The sequence below is a fragment of the Hippopotamus amphibius genome, chromosome 14 (assembly GCF_030028045.1).
Source record: "Hippopotamus amphibius kiboko isolate mHipAmp2 chromosome 14, mHipAmp2.hap2, whole genome shotgun sequence".
In the NCBI taxonomy this organism is placed as follows: domain Eukaryota; kingdom Metazoa; phylum Chordata; class Mammalia; order Artiodactyla; family Hippopotamidae; genus Hippopotamus; species Hippopotamus amphibius.
In genome coordinates, this window is record NC_080199.1 from 80,106,520 (window position 1) to 80,122,494 (window position 15,975).

The 15,975-nt window shown below is 34.2% G+C and overlaps 1 protein-coding gene across 1 annotated transcript in view; it reads left to right on the forward strand.

Annotated features, from left to right (window-relative positions):
* The window catches only part of PSPC1 (paraspeckle component 1), a 71,273-nt gene that overhangs the window by 48,414 nt on the left and 6,884 nt on the right, over positions 1–15,975 (forward strand). The gene's annotated exons all lie outside the window — the stretch shown is intronic.

Here is a 15,975-nt window from a genome sequence, read left to right on the forward strand (position 1 = left end):
ATACTACTTTATGTAGTAATATGTTTTCTAATCTTTCTGAATTTATGTTTATGTTTAACGAATTTCTTAACCTCTTATAGGTAGTAAATTAAATCATTTTCTGAAGATAATCATGCTTTATAAAATGGATGTTAAATTTTTCTCCATCTTACTTTTTTTTTAAATTGCTACTTGATTAGGAATCTTGATAATTCATCCTCTCCACTTGACTGATTTTCACCATTAATTGATGTTAAAAAATAGACATATGGAAAAGTAGAGTAGTATATGCTCATCACTCAACTATAGCAGTTATCAACACTTGGCTGATCTTTTTCATCTTTAAGTATACTCACTTTCCCCAGTTTTTTTATATCAAATTCCTGACTTCATATGATTCCTTTCATGTTTCAGTATGTATCTCTAAAAGATAAGGACTCTCAAAAAATGTCTTTATCATATCTTAAAAATGGTCAGTTATTTAATATTAACTTGTAAAAGCCTGAGTTTGCCCAAGTCTTAACATTATTTTTTTAAACAATTGATTTCTTCAAATCGGTTGACAAATCCAGTCTTTTTAGGCTATAGGTTTTCTCTCCCTCTTTTTCACTTTTTCCTTATTTCTTTTAAAGAAACAGTCCCCTTGTATAGAGTATCTCACATCCTGGATTATGTTGGTTGTATGCTTGCAGTGATGTTCAACAAGTTCCTTTATGCCTGAATTTCTTGTAAAGTGGAGTTTGTTCCAGAGACTTTGTCTGACTCAAGTTTTTGTTTTGGGGAGGCAAAATGGTAGGGCAAAAAAGGATACTTCAATTATGTTATAACCCACAGGTTCTTAATAATAACTAACAGAGTCTCATTGTTCACCTTAGATGAATGCCAGCTTAACAACTCATTCTAAAAAATACTTACAGTATTTTTTACTGTAGCTGTTCAAAAGCCATGATTCTTTAGTAAGTTTCTGAGACTAAGTGTATTAATTCAAGTCATTGGTACCCTTTTTCTGACTCTCTCTGTTGCTGGAAAAATTTTTTTTTTATTTTAAATTAAAATGAATACAGACAGCAAAATAAATCCTAAGTAGAATGGCAGTAAAAAATTTTTATCTTACCTTCCATCAAATAAATATCCTTCTGTCAAATAAATATGAAAATTATATGGCATTTACATTCAGTTAGAAATTTTTTTATTATTTATAAGTTATGCTAAAGGTTTACATTAGATTTTTAAATCCTATTACAAAATTAGTTGAGTAAGTTTTCTAAGCATTGTGAATTTTTTTTTTTTAGTCATTTCTAGCATTACTGAAATTCTCTTTTTTTCTGGGATACATAGCACTTACATAGTGACATCTTTAAACTGTGGTCTTCTTTTTCATTGTTACATTTGAATAGAAATCTGTTGGATTGATCAATGTGAGGGTATTTTATGATATAAAAGAATGTAGAATTAAAAAATTTCAGGCACATGTATTTTGAAAACTAGCAACTAGTGTTTTTATCTTAAAATATAGTCAAGATATAAACCATGTGATATATTTCTTAGAGAAATTTTATTTCATTGCTTTGAAGATTGGGAAATTCTTCCTAGTTCTTTTATGTACCTCATCATATCTTTTTCTAAAGTGCTTGCTTATAGTAAAGTTGGTGGAATTCGTTTTCTTAATATTTTTCTGGCATAAATTTTATATTCTTGGAGCAAATGTGTAGCTATGTATAATGATGTAAATCATTTAGGGACTAGAAGGAAACGATTAAGTGAAATATATTCTGTTCAACTTAAGTTGGCTACATCCATAAGCTTGATTGTAAACTCTTCATTCTTTGAAATTTCACAGTTGTAAAAAATGTCTATACCAGTATTTTTTAATATGTTCAGTGGATGTAATATAGGCATAATTAATGAAGGACAGATAGTTTCGACTCTACTTTTCTATTCAAAAACTATTTAGAAATGTTGCCCCAGTTTAAAATTGAAATACTGCAAATTTTTAATTTATAAACATTCAAATGTTTCAAATTCATTTTAATGAGGGGTAAAATTTTATAGATAGCCGAGGAACTTTGAGAATAAATAAGGTATTTAAAAATACGGCCAACTTATTGGCATTTCGGAAGTAGATCATTTATTGTTTCACAGGTTTACGCTCTTAGAAAACTTAGATGATTATTTTAATATGCATATTTGAAGCATTATAAGGCTAATTTGGCTGGAGCAGAGGTCTGCAAACCGTACCACCCTATCACACAGCAGAGAATGATGTTTACATTTTTAAGGGTTGATGGATAAGAAAAAAAAACAAACGAACTATTAAACAGAGTACTTGTGACCCAAAAACCTAAAATACTTACTCTTTAGCCCTTTGCAGAAAAAGTTTGCTGAACCCTGGACTGAAGTGTTGGTGATTTTTTTTTTTAAATTAATACTCATGTTAGATAAGACACAAAGTTACTGTATTCTTATAGTATGTAGTAATTTAATTATATATTTAGGGGAAAATATAGTTTTTGTTCTACTTTTAGATTTTTTTTGAGATTAGAAATTATGAATGCATACAAGTTTTTCATCATTTTATTGTCAGTTTTATTTGGTTCCTAGCTTCATAATGCTTGTTAATATAAACTAATCAAACACTAAAGAAATATTAACAAAAGCTCTTTACTTGTCTTGACTGGTTTGTGTTAATAGGAGAAACATCGAGGCCATTGTTGTATCAGTTATTCTTCATTTACTTTGAGAACTATGTTGGGAAAAATTGTTAAACAATTTTAATGTTTGTTTTTGTTTTTAAAAGCTTTGAGATTAGGCCCTCTTATGTGCTTCTCTTTTTTCACTGTTTAAAGGGAGGAATCAACTGGTAAGTGTTCAGCTTGCCTGGGTAATAAAAGTCTTATAGATTTACTTGGTTCATTTTCAAATGTCACCTTTCATTTCTTTCTAATATTCCTATTAGGAATATTCCAGCACAACTAACAGTATGGGCTTGGAAGTATAAAATAAATACTTATTTTGTTTTGAGTAATGTGTGTTTTTTGTTTTCTTTTGTTTTAATGTAACAAAAGACACAGTTGGGCCTTCCCCGGCGGTCCAATGGTTAAGACTCCCTGTTCCCAATGCAGGGGGCACGGGTTCGAACCCTGGTCGGGGAAAGTAAGATCCCACATTCTGCACGGCCCCGCCACCTCCTTAAAATCCTTGAAATTTTAAGAATTTGAAGGATATGTCAGCTCTTCATCAATTAAAAGCTGTCATTTTAATTTCATACCTTATTTCTCCATAGAGGAAGTCACGCTGTTTGGTAATAGATCTGGTAATTATAAATTAAACATGTTATTTTTCACTCTTGTAGCATAACATATTTTTGACTCCCAAAACAATGTATGTATTTTTATGCTGTGCCTTGATTACATTTAGGTTTATCTTTATTGTAGTGTATTTGAACCACTTTCTAGATAGTATTAACTAGGTTGAAATTTTCTACTTATCACAGTTCTACAGATTTTGAATGCATCACAGAAGTTATTCTGTTAAAAGTAAGAATTGGTGAGACAGTCTTCATGATTGTCTTGTGATTTTTAAATACTGGTTGTTTCATTTACTGTAGATTCAGTAGTTTAAACATTTAAGTACTGCTATGTACTAGTTACTCTCTATTTGTGAATACAGTTTGGTTTAAAGGGGAAATTTTAATTAGAATATTTTTAAAATGCAGTTACCTGGAGTAAACTTTGCTTTCTTGGGAAAATGATAATGTCATGAAATATCTAAATGTCATTCTGGCTTTAGTAGTTGTATCATGTAGTTATAAAATACTTTAAGAAAATTGGGGCAGTGCTTAAATTGGGTGCTGCTTTGTTTTAAAACTTAAGAAGTTTCTTTATCTGGTGTGGTAAATAGTAATGTGAAGAAAAGAGTACTCCTTCATATTGGTTTTAAGATACATACATGAAATGACGTGGAATAATTTTTATTCCTGTTTGAGTAGGTGGTCATAGCCCTGGAGAATTGAACACGTGCATAAAAACCCGAATGTGTATTATATACGAAGGCAGTAATTTGACCCATGTTTCTTAGACGTGTTCCTTTGTAGCTCCTGGGATTATTGGACAGCGAGGCCACAGTGATGAACAGATGTAGCCCAGCTAAGAGGGTAACACCTCTTCCACGGTAGTGTTTCAAATCGTGCCTAGTAAGCACTCAGGGAGCTTTTGAAAAATGTGGGTTCTCAGGTCTGCATCCTACTAATTGATTCATTTTGTGATCCCAGGAGATTCTGATGGGTTGTCCTTTGGCAATTTCTGCTAAATGCAGTAGTTTTCAGCCTTCGCAGCACATCTGTGAAACTTAAGAAAAATGCCTGAAATCTAATCCAGTGGGTCTGTGTTGGAGCCATGGGGTCTGCATTTTAAAAAGCTCTTCAGCTTGCTTATTTCCATTAGCACTGGCCATTTGTTGAAATAAGACATATGTTGAGATAACAGTAGTAGCAAGCAGCTGAATTTTTTATGGTACCTGGAGAGTCTGAGTGAAGGGAGAGCTGTGGGTCATTCGACCTGGGAGACGGATGCGCACAGCTCACAGTACATGGCACAGCACGCTCTGCGACTTGTGCTCTGGGGGGTTTTGGTGCAGCAGCTTTTATCCTATATATGGGAAGGGAGTATTGTCTCAAATGATACATTAATTTTTATTTTTTAAAATATATCATCTAGACTGGAGGTCTGTAGACTGGGGTAAGCCAGGCCAAATCTGAACACTGCCTGTTTTTGGAACAGTTTTATTGGAACGCAGCCGTGTTTAGGTTTTGTTTATGGCTGCTTTGCCCCAAAATGGCAACGTTGACTGATGATGTAACTAGTTGACATAACTCTGAGGCTGAATCAAGACTGTGTGGCCCGCAGAGCCTGGAATCCTATCTGGCTCTTTCCCCCAAAAGTTTGCCGACCTCTGATCACTGGCCAGTCTGAGAGTTTGAGGGGGGTTGGGGGGCAGTCTATAAAAAGTGGTTCACGTTAACCAAACTCATAAAGAGTTTGTGCACTAAAATGTAATTTTATTAATTTATATGTTCTTTTTCAGTGTTTTTACAAGGCTTATTGAGCAGAGTGCCTCATATCCTAGAACCCTGGTTCTTGGTTCTGAAGAATCCTAATTAGTGTTCAGAAGGTTCATTGGGAGTCATGGGTATAAATCAGAGGAGAAGTTGTGGGAAGAGCTGATAAAGGCACTGCTCCACTGCTGATATCTTGGGCATCACCCCCCCCCCCCCCAATGTTCCCTGTACAAAAACTCAGAACAGAAACTTTAGCCAGTAATGAACTGACGTTAATAGGTGCTGGCAGAGCAGACTGATCCCAGTTGTCACTTACTAATGAGTAGGTACAAGTACATTTTCTGAAATGGTTTGTGAAGTCACCATTTGATGCTTTTCACATAGCCATCACTTCTCTTTTTCATTAAATTATTTAGCTCTAACAAGTGATTTGGCTGTATTACAGTAGAAGATTATGTTGTTTTGGAATACTAAATATCTGACACATTTGTACAAAGGACATATTTCACAAGGAGTTTTTGTAGTCTCTTCATCATCCTGTGGAAATAACTGAAGGATTATTTGCTATAGAGTTTGGAGTCAGATTTAGTTATGGGAGGTTGTTAGCTATTGCTGGTATAATGGCAGTGCACTTCTGATGGTTTGGACATGATGGTAAAAATCAGAATGGATGGATAATAACAGTTTTATTGCAGTGGACTCTCATAGAATGCTCTAGTTGTGATCAGTTTTTTGTTGTTAATATATTTTCATTTATTTATTCACTAAAATAATTTAATTGATTTCCTACAATGAGCGAAGAACTTTTCTGAATATTTAAGATGGTACGTAATTGGAATTTAGACTTTTATCGTCAAATGGAAACAAAGATACATGTTTATAATGTTAACATATACTCTAGGAAGTGATCTTTAGGATTCTGATGATTTGGGGTATTTGGGTTGAAAATACAATATCAATTTTAACCAGATGTTGAAATTTTTTGATCACTTCTCCAAAGGATTATTTAATAATTTTAATAGTATCTAATTATTTGCATGGAAAACTTTAGAATTTTCATCCAAATTAGGACAAGTGAATATGAGTACTATGTAAAATTACCTTTTTTTTTTTTTAACAGCACGCATAAAATAAGCTGTCTCAGGCAAACCAGGATGTGTGTATGATCACCCTAATCGTATGTTATGATTATAAGTAGCGTTTTCCTCCTCTGTTCTGTCATTCATATTTAAAAGCCTTTTGAATGAATCCGGATGAAGTGCTTACTGTGTCCTTTATATTCTTTACATTCCTCATCAGAGAACACTTTGTTGGACTTAATTATTTGTATGTCATGTTAGATTGCTCTAGGGTCTTCTTTGGCCTTACCTTCCATTAGAGTTACAGAGAGGCTCGTATTCCACAAAAATTTCCATATTCCTTTTTCCCTCCTGGAGATTGTGTATACTCAGCGCACATATAACCTCCTCTGACTGCTCACCCCAGCTGTGCTCCTGTATCATTTTTAATATGATTCTTCTTTAGTACCTATATCGCCTTCTGATTTTTTTTTTGACGCTTGGCAGTGTCCCATAATTGAGCCCTCTGAGTTTTTTTGAAGTCAGGAATCTTGTATTTATTATATTGTAGTTGCTTAGATGTAAACTGGGAGAATTGAATAGTTGTTTGATGTCCTTTTCAAATGACATTGTGCTCTCAGTCATATGGTTTTGAGTGTTCTTCCTGAGCCACCAAACCTTAGTATTTTTATTGAATACTGAAGTCTCAGATCTTCACATCAGTAGTTTTGAAACATAGGTGGCATTGAAACGCAACTATTGGTGTATTTTTGTAGAGTTTATACTAGACTCACATAGTGAAGACTAAATTTTAAAAAGTAAAATAACCATTTTTTGTGCTTGGTTTTCAGCACATGTAACTTTTTAGTATGCGGATTCCACTTGAATATCCCTTCAAGATTGTTAGACTTACAGGAAGACTGGAGGTTGCCTTTAGTAAGAAAAATTTGTTCACTGTTTTTCCTGTGTTCAAAACAGCTCTGAGCTTCATAGAGGATACAGAGGGGAAGCAAGCCCAGGGTCACATCTTTGTGGATTTTAGAGTATTTTAGGTACAGAGGACCTGTGTGGGGTAGGTTAAGAGACACAACTAAAAAGCTCTGAGAGTTCAGAGAAAATTGTCTGCTAGAGAGTGAGTGTGTAGTCTCAGGACTGTTGTGGGGCTGTTTTGGGTGTATTTTTAAAACTGATGTGATTGGTTTATTATTCCACTGTGTTGTAGGTATACCTAATGTCTTTTCATTTGAAATGGTAAGTTCTAATCTTACTTGGTTCAGAATGGTAAGATCCTTTAGCTAATGTTTACCTTTCTAGCGGGTTGGAGACCAAGGAGAGTCAAGATTGGCGAATGCAAGTGGACTAAAGTGAACGTGTGTTTTGAAGTGTCCGCTACATGCAGTGCAGTAGGAGTTTTGTTCAGTAAATAAGTAGCTTGAAATAATAACAAAAGATTCTAGGAAGACATAAGAACTTTTTACTTCTGCTTTGTGATTTGTTATTGTAATATTTAGAGCCCCTTACAGGAGTTATCCTGCAAGGTGATTATGTAAAACAAATTTTTTTTAGGCCAGTCAATATCCTGTATCTTCTGTACTTCATATTGAGGGGATGAAGCTCTGTAGTATCACCTGAAATGTCAGAATTTTCTACCAAATTAAACTAGGTAAATGTGAATATCGATATCCAAGTGTAATTATTAACTAACTGCTAGTGGTGGGGAGTATGAAGCTTGGGTTTGTAAGCTCTGCTGATGAAATGCATTTACTTCTGTTTAAAATTTCAAGTAATTGAAAGTATATGGGTAAGTTTGCCCCTTTGTCTTACGATATCCTCCACTACATAGTGCACCACGTTTCACATCCTATCTTTTCTGGTTGTAAATTTACCATGTTTCTCATGATATAATGTCTTAATTTGGTGTGTTATTGCTCTTTCTAAATCCTGTTTTTAAACAATTGAAATACTTATATAGTAGCTTCTCTTATAATTGTAAATTTTAAGAAACTTTCTGAATTGTATTTAGTTACCATTTAAATATTTTAAATATTACTATATGTTGAATCTGTTGCTTTGAGTTATCTACTTAGAAACAATATATAATTTGTCAGGATTTCAAAGCTTCTGGTAGACTACTAAGATAACTTGTTTTATGTCTAATATCATGAGTAGAAAAAGATATTCTCCTCCATTAAATATATATTTAATTCTTCATACATTGGAACCCATATGCTTTGCTTGCTTTCTTTTGTTGGTGGAACTGATTTGGAATTGCTTCTTGTGCAGCTTATATTTGCTCTTTTATTTCATCTTTCATCCTTTGATCTGGCCAGTCTTGATAGCTGTTTTGATTTTGATATGGAAATGTACTGGGTAAGAGGTTATAGGTGAAGAAATGCAAACCAGTCACCAGTATTATATGTGGATTGGTAAGATATAGTAAAATGTATTATGTCTGTGTTGTAGTTGGTATCTGGATTGCTGATTTCTTTAAGAGTTTGGGATAAAATAACTAAATTTGAAGAATAATTATATATTCCTAATTTCAGTTTTTAAAAGCAGCTTTTCAGAGGGAGTTTGCCATGACAATTGAAAGGGATAATCTTGAAAATGTCCCTCAGGTATATAGATCAGAAATAACATTCTCAGCTCAATATAAATTTGTTTCAAAATTGGTTTGCTTAAAATATTTATTCCCTTCTGTCTCTCGATGCATGCTAGATTATATGTGATTACATTTAATTCCTCCTCAATTAGAAAGCCATCCTGTGTGTTAAAAAGTAGCAATTAATTTTGCTAGATAGTCAGTTGAATTTGACAGTGACATCAGAGCAATCTGTTTATGAAGTTACCTGAACCAGGCTTTAAAAGTACACTGTTGAGTGAATGTAGTTTGAGGCACGTATTATATTTAGGTTAATCAGGACAGTAAGCTAGGAATCAAACCTCCCACTTGTATTTGTGGTTCCTTCTATTTCTGATTCAATATTTAACAAGTGACAAATGTTTATTGTGATGTAAGGCAAGATATAATTTATTCAGAAAGAAACATTTTCAAGTTTTAAAAAGTAAACTTTAATTTTTTGGAGTAGTTTTAAGTTTGCAGCAGAATTGAGCGGGAGGGACAGATTTCCCCCACACCCCCTTCACCCTACATGTGTACAGACCCCTTCACGTCAGATTCCCACAGCACACAGGGGGCACTTGTGACTGACATATCCTCACCACCAAACGTTTGTAGTTTAAATTCGTTCATAGTATACATTTGGTGTTGCATATTCTCTGGGTTTTGACAAATGGATAATGACATGTACCCACCATTCAGTCTCGCACAGAGTAGTTTCACTGCCCTAAAAGTCCTCTGTGCTCCACCTGTTATTCCTCCCTCCCCATAATCCCTGGTAACCACCGATTCTTTTCTTGTCTCCATATTTTTGCCTTTTTCAGAATGTCATATAGTTGGAATCATACACTATGGAGTCTTTTCATATTGGGTTTTTAGTGATATGCATTTAAGTAAGGTTCCTCCTCTGTATTTTTTCATGGCTTGATAGCTCGTTTCTTTTTAACATTGAGTAACAATCCATTATCTGGATGTACTGCAGTTTTATCCATTCACCAGATGAAGGACATCGTTGTCAGCAGTTGTGAATAAAGCTGTTATAAATATCCACGTGCAGGTTTTTGTATGGATGTAAGTTTTCAGTGCCTTTGGGTAAATAACAAGGGGTGTGATTACTGGATCATATGGTAAGAGTATGTTTAGTTTTGTTAGAAATTGTTAAATTGTCTTCCAAAGTGGACATACCATTTTGCATTCCCAGCAGCAGTGAATGAGAATTCCTGTTTCTCCACATCCTCACCAGCATTTCCTGTTGTCACTGTTGGGATTTTGGACATTCTGTTGGGATTTTGGACATTTTAATAGCTGTGTTGTGGTAACTCTTTGTCTTAACTTGCAGTTCTCTAATGAAATGTGATGTAAAGTTTCACTTTTGCAATCATAAAACTGAGGAACGTTTCCTTAATACTCATGGGTGCAGATATTTTGGAATGCATGTGTTCAAATTGAAGGGAAAAACCCACTATACATTGTATATTTTAAAGATTGTCTTATGTTACTTAAAATACCCCCTCCCCCCCATTATAGCAGTAAAAATGTCTTGGAAAATGCTGTTTTTTATTACTTCAGTTAAAAATGTTAGTCTTCCACACTTTCTCTGTTGGTTATGTTGGAAAGTTTGCATGCTATATTATTTGAGCTCTGTTAATAGGAACATTTCTTATTTCCCTTTTTAGTTTATTAGAAGATTACTTTTTTGATGCACACCTTTCAATAACTTAACACTTTTTAGATGAGTGAATAATTTCTTGGCAAAATGGCCTACCTTTTTTGTGATTTTATTTTTCTTTATACCTATTTTTTAAAAAATATTTCATGTAATTGATTTTTGTTCCATTGTTTCTAAATATGTTTGTTACCTAATATTTCCAGATGCTGTTTGTTTATTTTCTCCAATGAAAGTTTGACTAGCTATCTAAGAGTCTTATTATTCTTGTATGTAAACTTCTGTAGTGAAGGAAAAGCTGTATTTCCAAATGCTGCAAGTAATTTATTTTTAGGAAAAATTCTAGGAGTGTTTAATGATAAAATGGTTGAATGTTGTTAGTTGCCAGAACTTATACATTTGTCTAGATTGTCTTCCCTTCCCTTCCCTTCCCTCTTCCTCTTCCTCTTCACCTTCCCCTTCCTCTTCCCCTTCCTCTGTCTCTGTCTCTGCGCCAGGTCTTTGTTCACCATGCGGGATCTTTAGTTGCGGCATGTGGGATGTAGGTCCCTGACCAGGGATCGAACCCAGGCCTCATGCATTGGGAGTGCAGAGTCTTAGACACTGGACCACCAGGGAAGTCCCAGAATTAATATTTCTTTTAGATTTAAGAGTTTTATTTCAGTATTTTTATATCAGGATTTTTAGCATTTTCTTTATTAAGACATGGAACCTAATGGCACATCCTGACCCTTAGATAATCCTTAGAAGTTTCTTTAAAGATGTACATGAGAGAGGACTTTATGAATTAAAGGAAAATGACTGTGGCTGTTAGGACTGTTCACTCAAACAAGAATTTAGATTGATTAGTGTGTTAGGTGAACACATCTTGTCACTGATTGCAGAATGTTGTTCCAGTTGATAAGTATGTAGAGTCAATATTTGTTTATTTTACTGTTTCCTGAACCTGAAGCTTTTCATATTATACATATTTTAACCTGATACTGTCACCATATGATTCTTTTAAATTAGATTACTTAAAAAAAAAAAAACCCTAAAAATATCTTCAAAAATCACAGATTAATAAGTATTAAGTATTAAAGGAAAAAAATCAATATTCTACATAAAATAATGTCAAGTTGTGCACTTTGGGGGGTATACTAGTTTAGTTAATTTATACTCGTGCAAATTTTCTGCTACTTTACATTTTCATGAATAAATAATGACTAGAACTTAAGAACAGTGGTTATCAAACTTTTTGGTTTCAAATCCTTTTTTAAAGCTATTAAAAATTATTGAAGACCTCAAAGAGCTTTTGTTTAGGTTATATAAGTGTTTACCATATTAGAAATTAAAAGAGAAATTTAAAAGAAAATGTATTATAATGGAAAGAGTGGCCTTATTTTACATTTTTTTTTTGCATATTTCTTTAATGCTTGACTTTGTGTAGTGGGAAGAGTGGTATTATTTTACTGTTTTGTGAATTTGTTTAATGTTTGGCTCTGTAAGAAGATGGCTGGCTTCCTGCATTTGCCTTTGCATTCCAACTATGGCAGAATGCTCTTTTGGTTAAAGAATATGAAGAAAATCTGGCATCACATGGATGAATAAATGGAGACAAGTATATATTTTATCCTTTTCAAATAATTGTGAGTATTCTTGTCTGATACTGCAGTGAAACTTGACAAGCAGTAGATTCTTAAAAGTGCCCTTTTGCATTAGAATCCATTGGTCTACTTTACCTTTGAGTGGATTTTCACCTGTGCATGAGTTTGTGATGTCAGGTACCAAACAGAAGAATATTGACCCATTGAGTTACGTAGATTGTACAGATATTAATGTATTTTGTTATACAAAATTAAAACCAAGTCACATTTCTTAATATCAGCCACCCATCAGAAATTACTGCCGGGTGCACAAGTCAGTAATCGGTTTGTCTGTCAAATGCTGTCTCAAGTAAAAATTTTGCTCCAAGAAAATGTGTCTTATTCAGTTTTCAACCCAATCATAGGTATAGTTTTTCTTGAAATAACCACCCTATTTCAGAATGCATCAGAAACGGTTAATGTATATATCTGTTTTGTTGCGTAGAATAATAAAAAGACAGGTACCTAAAGATAGTGATTTAATAAAATCTACCATTTTTACTGCTTCATCCAGGTATTCATAGTTGAAATTATAATTATTATTTTTCTAATATAAGAAAGTATTTTAATTCTTGTCTTTATAAAGACTATCATGATTTGGAAATGAGCCTGTACCAAACAATGGCCAGAGAAGAATTGCCCATTCTATGCCTTCTCTTGTGTCTGGTCACGCAGAATAGCTATAATCAGTGTTGCTTGTTGCCTCACATTACTTTTATCCATGTAATCACCATCGTCTGCTTTCCCCTCCACGTAAATTCGAGAGCCGCCTTTCACATACTGATATGCCACATCTCTGAGGCCTGGTTGGAATACTGAAATACTGTGCCATGTTGTCTTTTGACTGACATCACACATTTGATATGCTTCATTTCCCCCTGATTGCCACATCTCATTTGTTGCTAGAGAAAATATTGTGACTAGGTTTTTTCCTTCCACCTGTCTCATGACAGCGTCCTGACATACTTGACCAAGCAACTGCACATGATTCAGAAATCTTTTGAGAACCAAACTGGTAGCTGTTTCACACCCATGTCTTAGAAACTGATGAAGTACCTGTATGACAGGTCTTTGAGGACTTCCCTGGCAGTCCAGTGGTTAAGATTCTGTGCTTGCACTGCAGGGGGCCCGGGTTTGAGCTCTGGAAACTAAGATCCCGCATGCCTTGGCTCGGCCAAAAGAAAAATAAAATAAAATATCTTTGATACATGGCCTCTATTTTCCTTTCTTAACAGTCTTATGTGTCGTCTTTTCCGGATGCTCTGGCCTGGACAGCCATAATTGAAATTATTTAGCTGTAATTGTATTGCATTGTGAAGAGTACACTGATTACTAGTGAAAATTGAATTCAAGTGCCTTGGTTTGCGTTGGAACACCAGGATTTTGCCCACTGTTGCTCCGTCCCTACCCAGTTCGACCAGCGCTAGAACTGTGTTCTGATGCAGTTGTTTTGGGTTTGTGTGTGCCTTGGATGCATCTTGGGGACTTTCTTCACTCCAGGAACCACACCTTGAGAACCTTTGTGTTGATGGAATGCTGCTTTGATACATGGCTCTGGAATCAGTCATACTTGACCTTCTTTTTTGGTCAGCTGTGAATTTAAGCATATTTTACTGACCAGCTTTCAGGAACACATATGCATAATTCTATTAATCAAAAGGCACACCTTCTTATAAACATGGTAAGAATACGTTAAAAATCTTGCCTTTTGTGAGTCTTTATTGGAATTCTTGAAGAATGAAGGTGTCCTTTGAAGAGGAAAATTCAATGAACTCTATTTTGGCAGAATTTTATAGGTCAGTTCATCCACTTGCTACATGTATGACCCTGAGTAAGTTATTGAACAGGACCGTGCCTCAGTTTTATGATCTTTAAAATAGGATAACAGTCAACCTTATGTCATAGGGTTGCTATTAATTTATTGAATTAATTAAACTGTTATCATAGCTTTATCATTTTATATTGCGCTTCAGTCTTGAGGTTTTTGATTACATATAAGTTGTTGCCTGTTAAACCACAGTAATTTTTGGTAAAGTAGTAAAGCGTCATTAAAATTTGTATTATAAAAATATCACACATATTATGTATTAGTTCTAATTTAAAATGTATTGGGAGAATTCATAGAAGTGAGGGCCTTGTGTATCGCTTTAGGGCTGGGTCCGTAGTTATAGTGAACTTCTTCCAGTGATTCTCCTTATTGATGTCTGCCAAATCAAGTTATAATGAGAAGTGCTGTCCTAATTTCTGTTGATAACACTATCTTTAAATATTGTCTGTGCCTCTTGCATTTTACTGAAAGTACGTAGCAGCGGGTTTATAGAAAGTTTAAATAATCTTAAAATATGACTAGGAAGATGAAAACTTTTGGCTGCTTCTAAAGTAGTTTAAAAATGATCTATCACCTAATTATACTATCTCCTTAATCTCACGAGTATAGCTATTTTAAAATAGTAATCAGTTTTCTTTAAGGAAATGTCAACATTACTAAAAAAATCGAGTATATGCATATTTAGTGGAAAATGCTGTAATACACATGATGAATTGTTATTTTAACGCTGTGGCATGCTGCGTCAGCATGGACTTCTGTAAGGCATTCTGAGAGTCTCATTTAAAGGAAGATATTTTAGAACTGGAACAGGTTTACAGTAGAGCATCAAGAGGGGAACGTTACGGCCGCTGCTGAATAGTTGAGTTAAAACCATCAATCTCTTCAGTATGTTAATAAGCTCTCCACAGAATTCTGTTAATGAAAGAAGTAGAATCATACACTATGTTTTAAAAAGTACCTAACTTTGTGAATAATAAAGCTAATAAACATTGTTATTTCAGAAGGTGACAGGTAAAGCTGAAATGATAGACAATAAAACAGGTTCTCTCTCTCTCACCCCACCCATGAATCATAGGCATCCAGTTAACGGGTGTTGGGTATGTAATGGGATTTGAAAATTGAAGTCTCAAAAAGTGAGACTAGTAGTTACCCTCTGCGAGTGATTAAATATTGCCTTCCTAGTCTTTCATAGTTGAGACAAATAAAAAGTAAAAATATAAGTTAAACCTTTGTCTCCCAAAAATGTTGGGGCCATAGAGTCCATGTATTTTACTCTCCGATGCTGGAGTGCAACCAGCTCTTCATAGAACTTGTCTTCTGTGACCAGCACCTGGAAGGTGGTGAGTGTGCTGCCGCAGTCCACACAGTATTGGAGCTCTACTGATGTGGAGATGACAATACTGATGACAGTGCTACGTGTGATTGTAGAATAATATTTTCCATATAATTGCAAAATTATATGACTTCATCAGAAGTCAGTTTTATAAAATAGTTTAGCTTTTTGCTGGTCGGTAATAGTATCCATTAATAGTCAAATGTTTTATGATGAAATATTTTTCAGAAAGTTGAAAGTTAGCTTTGAGAAAGCTTTGGTATTTACGTTTTCTAGGCAACAAGAAACATTTCTTCAGGAAGCTGTTACGTAAGTGGTGTTCTTCGTGTATCATTGCTTCATTAAAGGTTAACTTTTGAGGCATCTCCATCAGGTTAGATGGGCAGTTGATGTGCTGCTGAGTGGCATTTATCCGTCGTAGGCTTTTATTTCCTTTATTTCTAGCTTTATAGGTGCTTTTCATTATTATTTTAAAACCAACCCATTTTAATATAACTCCTTTTTGAAAGTAGAAAAATTATGCTTTCTTTAGATTTAGACATTGCTACTTTTGTCTTGGAATGTTTTTTGTGATTGCTACATTTAATACACTTGTCTGGTATTGGAAAAGACCATTAAATAATGGTGTAAATTTCAATTATAATGTATTGGGTAATTTCACCTAGAGATTTCATTGAAGTTAATTCTATGTAACTGTTGTTGGTAAATGAGTTTTTAGGAAGTAGTTACTGTACTGAAACTTAAAATGTTTTGTACATTTGTATGGCCTTTTATGTTACAGGTAACCTCAGAGCATTTTGTTTCAGAACT